General features: G+C 42.1%; 1 non-coding gene across 1 annotated transcript; it reads left to right on the forward strand.

Moving 5' to 3' along the window:
* The first annotated feature begins 3455 nt into the window (after window positions 1-3455).
* On the forward strand, window positions 3456-3562 carry LOC131219844 (small nucleolar RNA R71). Its single transcript, XR_009158486.1, has one exon. It is a non-coding gene; the product is annotated as a small nucleolar RNA R71 (small nucleolar RNA).
* Window positions 3563-6627: the final 3065 nt, after the last annotated feature.

The following is a 6627-nucleotide window of genomic DNA, read 5'->3' on the forward strand; positions in this document are numbered from 1 at the left end:
TCCACTGTGTCGGTATGGCACCTGTAGCAAGATAGTTAGCAATATCAGCGAACCAAGGTGAATGGGAGACTCTGAACAGTTGTTCATCAGGGAACATATCATTGATATGGGTCGCCTCAAGGGAATCAGAGGTATTAAGGCGAGAAAGGTGATCGGCCACTACGTTCTCTACTCATTTTTTATCTTTAATTTTCAAATCAAATTCTTGGAGTAGAAGGATCCATCGTATCAAACGGGGCTTAGAATCATTCTTAGAAAGAAGATACTTAAGTGTCGCATGATCTGTGTAGATAATGATCTTGGATCCGATCAAGTAGGACCTAAATTTGTCCAAGGCGAACACTACAGCTAAGAGTTCCTTTTCCGTAGTTGAGTAGTTTACTTGCATAATTTAAAGTTCTACTTGCGTAATGAATGACGTAGGGCCGCTTATCTTTCCTCTGGCCTAGGACCGCTCCAAGAGCATAATCAAGCGTCGCACATAAGCTCAAAAGGAAGGCTCCGTCGGGTGGCCGCATGATAGGTGCGATGGTTAACGTGCCCTTAAGCTTGGTGAAAGCTTCCGGGCATTGCTGGTCCACTCGTACGGAGCATCCTTTTGAAGAAGATTACATAAAGGACGAGAGAGAAGACTAAAGTCCTTTATGAATCGCCTGTAAAATCCTGCGTGTCCTAAGAAGGATCGCACGTCTCTGATGTTCTTGGGTGGAGGTAGGTTAGAGATAAGATTGATTTTTGCCTTATCTACATCGATTCCTTTGGACGAGATGATATGCCCAAGGACAATTCCCTTCTGAACCATGAAATGACACTTCTCCCAATGAAGTACCAAGTTCTTTTCTTCACATCTTTTCAGCACACATTTAAGACTTTCCAAGCACTTGCTAAAAGATGGACCGTAAACAGAGAAGTCGTCCATGAAGACCTCTAGGTATTGCCCCACCATATCAGAAAAGATACTAAGCATACATCGATGGTGTTAGGGCATTACATAGTCCGAATGGCATCCTTCGTAAGCAAAGGTGCCGTATGGACATGTAAATGTGGTCTTTTCTTGGTCTTCGGGGCTATCTCTATCTGGTTGTAGCGCGAATACCCGTCAAGGAAATAGAATAGGAATGACCAGCTAACCTTTCCAGGATCTCGATCAATGAATGGTAAAGGAAAGTGGTCTTTCCTCGTGACGGTATTCAACTTCCGTAGTCAATGCACATTCTCCAACCAAGTAGTGACTCTAGTTGGCACGAGTTCATTATTAGCATTGGCTACGATGGTGATTAGGACTTCTTAGGGACCACTTGAGTTGGACTCACCCATTGACTATCGATATAGGGTAAATAAAACCCACATCCAATAGTTTAAGAACTTCGACATTAACCAGTTCCTTCATGTTTGGATTTAGTCTACGTTGTGGTTGCCGAGCGGTTTTTGCATTATCCTCAAGATATATGTGGTGAGTACAAATCGAGGGATCGATTCCTTTGAGGTCCGCTATCGTCCATCCTAGGGCTCCTTTATGCTCAATGAGAGTAGATATAAGCATACTCTCCTGTTCTTTCTCCAGGTGGGCAGAGATCACCACCGGGTATGTCTCATCTTGACCTAAATAGGTATATTTCAAATCAGAGGGCAAAGGTTTTAGGTCAAGCTTCGGCGGCTTGAGGTTAGACGGTAGAGGCACTATATTGGTTTGTGGCAATTCTTCAAATTGTGGCCTCCACCGGTTAACTTCAAGTACCGGTGCATCAAGCAAGGCACACGTCTCCCTAATCATGTCATCATCAAAATCATGGGAGTGGGCCGAGCACGTCTCTAGAGGGTCTGAGGATAAGGTCAGCGGTGTCGTATCTTCCACGAAAGAGTCAATCATGTTAATGTCGTGAAAATCGTCATCATCCTCTCAGTCTGTCGTTATTAAAAAAGATGTTTGACTCCAATGTCATATTCCCGAAAGACATAGTCATGACATCATTCCTGTAATTGATAATTGCGTTTGAAGTGGCAAGGAATGGGCGACCAAGAATAACGGGAATCTGAGTGCTCATGTTATTGATGGGTTCGGTGTTAAGGATGATAAAGTCTACAGGGTAGTAAAATCTATCGACCTGGACCAACAGATCCTCAATTATCCCTCTTAGTACATGAACAAAGCGATCAACAAGTTTTAGTGTAGTTAGGGTGGGTTTTAATTCACCCAAACCTAATTGTTTGTATACCAAGTAGAGAATCAGATTGACGGTCGGTCCTACGTCAAGAAGTGCATGATCAATTCGATAATCCCTGATTACACATGATATGATTGGGCTACCGGGATCTTTGAATTTCTACGGCACGTCTTGCTTCAGGATGACACTCACTTTCTCAGTCAAGAAGATTTTCTTTTGAATAATTTTCCGTCTTTTGGTCGTGCATAAGTCTTTCAGGAATTTGGCATATGAAGGTATCTGTTTAACGACATCAAGTAGAGGAATGTTGACTTTCACTTGTTTCAACACCTCTAGAATATCCTGAGAGTTAGAGAGAGGTTTTGGTGAAACCAACCGTTGGGGGAATGGAGCAACTGGCTTCTCTAGAAGTTCCGGTTCTACTTTTTGTGGGGCATCACTGGATCCATCATTGTTGTCCTCTTCTGGTTCTTGAGGCTTTTCGGGCCTAACCGGAAGAGTTTTATCAATGATCTTCCCACTCCTAAGAGTGGTGATGGATTTAGTATGCCCCATCTGATTTGAAGAGCTGGGATCATTAATCTCGTACTGCGGTTTAGGATTGGGGAGAGGTTGTGCAGGAAGCATCCCCTTTTCTATAACCGTCATATGAGAATCTATCTTTTGTATAAAATCTGTAATTCTCCACATTGCCTGAGTCAACTCTTGTATGGGATTTTGAACCGGTTCCTCTTGAGGTTTCACTTGATTTGGATTTTGATTGAAGAAACCTGGAGGAGTCGCCGTTTGTCCATTCCTCCAACTAAAGTTTGGATGATTTTTCCAACCAGGATTGTATGTATTGGAGTTAGGTCCAGTGAAAGGTCTTTGATAGTTATTTACGGCATTGGCTTGTTCATTCAACACTCCTCGAAAGGCAGGTATTGTAGGACAATTTTCAGTTGTGTGAATGTTGCAATCACAGATGCCGCAAACAATTTCATTGACCTATCCTTCTTTCCTTCCATGGCCTCAACTTTCCTTATGAGCGTAGTCACTTTACACTTGAGATCATCCTCTTCTTTCAAGAGATATAATCCACCTTTCTCCTTTAATTAAGTCGGCCTAGACGTGGTGTTCGCCATTGGGTAATAGTCTCATGATTGTATTTTTTCAGCGAGACTATCGAGGTAGTCCCATACCTCGTCGACATCTTTATTAATGAACTCTCCATTACACATTGTCTCGACCATTTGGCGCATGGAAGATGTCAGTCCATCGTAGAAAAAATTTGTAATGCGCCACGTTTCAAATCCGTGTTGTGGGCATGAACTGACCAAATCTTTGAACCTTTCCCAACATTGGAAGAATGTTTCATCTTCCTTTTGGGCAAAGTTCATGATCGCTTTTCTGAGGGTAATCGTTTTATGATGTGGGAAGAATTTTTTTATGAATTCCTTCTGCATGTCGTTCCACGTGCCAATGGATCTAGGACGCAGTGAATGTAACCACGTCTTAGCTTTCTCTTTTAAGGAAAAAGGAAAGAGTTTCAGCCTAATTGTATCCTCAGATACATTAGGAAAACATAATGTAGCTATAATCTCATCGAACTCTTTCAAATGTAAATATGGACTTTCTGATTTAAGTCCATGGAATTTGGGAAGGAGTTGGATAACTCCTGGCTTGATGTCCATTTGTCCTGTGTTTTCAGGAAAAATCATGCATGAGGGCGTACTCACTCCCGCCGGTTGTAGAAAATCTCGTAAAGTACGAGGCGGGGGTGCCTGTTGCACCTCATTCTCATCTTGGGTATCCTCCACCCTAGGTTGAAGTAGAGGAGGTTGGTCTTCAGCCATAACTTCACTTAACTCAGGGGATTTCGAGTGGTGTCTAGTCCTACGATGGATACTCAACCCCTCAACCACTCCTCCTTCAGTCAAGAGACGTCGAGTATTGTCACGGGCCCACTTGGGCATGAAACACTCGCAGCCCTCAATTAAATTCAAAGTCTAATCCTAAGAAAGGAAAAGAAAATCTAAAAAGAAAGAGAGGGAGAGTTGGAAAGAAATTATCAAATTGAAGCCCTTAAGTTAAGGACCTGCAAAATAAAAACAAAATAAGTTAGATTTTTAAAAAGAGAAGAACAATCCTTTAAAAGAAAGATAGAAGTGAACTAGCTTCTAAAAGAAAGAATTCCTAAAAGAAAATGAAAATTTCTAAAATAAATTAGGAGAGTCCTAAACCAGAAAGTAAATTACTAAAAGAGAATTGATAAATAGAAAGTAGGGAAGGAGCTTACCGGATTAGAAATTTCTATCTTAAAGGCCTACAAAATAAGAAGGTTAGTTTCTAAACTAAAAAGTAAATAAATTAGGAAACAAATTAGATTTTAAAAGAGTTACAATTAAAAAGTTACTAAAATAAAAACAGAAAGTTAATTTCTAAAAAGGGAAAGAAAAACCCTAATTCTAAAAATAGGAAAAAGAAGAGAGATTAGGAAGGAATTACCAATTAAGAAACTTATGTCAAAATCCTGTAAAACAGGAAACAAGTTAGTTTTGAACTTAAATAAAAATAAATAAAAAAATTAAGGTTAGTAAAATCCTAATCTTAAACTAATACTAAAACCAATTAATTTTAGAGAATCGTAACCGTCAGTCCCCGGCAACGGCGCCAAAAACTTGTTCACTCCCCAAGTATAGGGTTGTGATGTAGTAATAAACTCGGTAAGACCGAGGTCGAATCCACAGGGACTGAAACTTGTACGTTTCCTGAAACTAAGTAGAAATAGAACTAGATTAAAATGTGATCTAAACCAAATAGAATTTAGGAAATAATTGTGGAATAATTATCTAAAACTTTAAGGAATTCAGAGGAAGGAAACTAGGGTTTCAGAGGATCCACTTGTAGAGATCAGGGAGATCTTTTGCCTGCATCAAGGGTTATGGAATTCAAACTGAACTTACTTGATCTGGTTTTCAAGAGATGAAAGGTATATGAATTAGAATGGATTCCATCATCTAACCATGCCCAGGAGACAAAGCAAATAACAGGATTAAACTAATTACCAACCATTCAAAAGTACATGGAAGTTAGGAAGAGTACTATCATCCAACCATGCCCAGGAGACGATGGTGAACAACAGGGCCTCCTGACGTCATAAACATCAAAAGAGAAAAAGAGATATTCAAAGCCATTGCAAACCCATTGTAATTTCAGTCACAATAGACCATTAAAGACTGAAAAAATATTCTTTTAATAATCAACTCAAAACCAAGTTCAGTTCATGCATTCACATTAAAAGCATAGAGTGTCTCCCATCTCGCTACAGGCTTCACCTCTTAGCCCTAGCTAAGAGGATTAGCCATACATGGATGGGCTGATTAAACAACAAAATAAAAATAAAAAGGAAAAGAAAAGAACAAGAAGGAAAGAGAGAGAAACCCCAGCCTTACACGCTGCCTCCCACGTTCCAGAGCTCCTGTCACCTTCAACTTTCTTCCCTTTCTTCCCTCAATCCTGTCCCTCACACGCTGACAGCAGCCAAAACCGAGCACCCTGCTCCAGAGCTCTCCCCGTTTCCGTTCAGCCGAAAAAACCACCTGCTGCTTCCCACGTGCAGCAGCAACCCACGTTCAGCAGCAGCCTATGTCCAGCAGAAAACCCACCTTTTCCTCTCCGTTTCCCTTCCTTGAACCCCCCTTCCCAACCAAAGACGACCTCCTTTAATGCTCTCTCCGGAACTGCTGTTGAGTCCTGCTAGAAGTAAGCTGCGGAAGCTGGAGACTCCACGCACTTACTCTGCTGCGAGAGACCTTACGCAGTCAGGAGTTCGGTGTCTCCACTCCTCTTCTTCTTTGCTTTCTTTCCAGAAGGATAGCGTCCTCTGGGGGTTTTCTGGCAGTCCTACATGATGAATGGTTCAGATCGTCCGTCCGATCGCTCCCACGAGTGCACAATTCGCCGCAAAAACCGGACGGCTTCCGGTTGCGAAAACAGAGTAGCGTCATTAACGCTGTGACGATGGTGGGCCCTACTTTACTGGCTTTTTGGAAAATCCAAGCCGTCCACTGCGTTCTACTCGAAAAACCAGGTGGGAAGCACTACTTTTTGACCAAATTATGTGGCCCACAATACCTTCTACTCCGCCGTTCATCATGCCTTTAACGGTTAGGATTCTGTAATATTTTACATGGTCTCAAAAGGCCGCCTTGGTGAGGTAAATACCCCACCTACGCACACAATGGACGGTCCCGATTGGACCGCCGAATCAAGATGGTGGCCCATTGCACCCAACTGCAAGCTGGACAGCGTTACGCTGTTGCGTAAGTGAGAGTTCGAGTTTGAGTCGGTCAGCGCCTGCTGACCGACTTTGAGTGCACGGGTGCACGGCTAGTGCACGTGATGTTATGCACATTCATCACAGGCGGGGCCCCACAGAGATGTTCTTGAGAAATCCGCTCTGTCCATCAGCTTTTTCACC

The sequence above is a fragment of the Magnolia sinica genome, chromosome 11, assembly GCF_029962835.1.
Source record: "Magnolia sinica isolate HGM2019 chromosome 11, MsV1, whole genome shotgun sequence".
Lineage (NCBI taxonomy): Eukaryota > Viridiplantae > Streptophyta > Magnoliopsida > Magnoliales > Magnoliaceae > Magnolia > Magnolia sinica.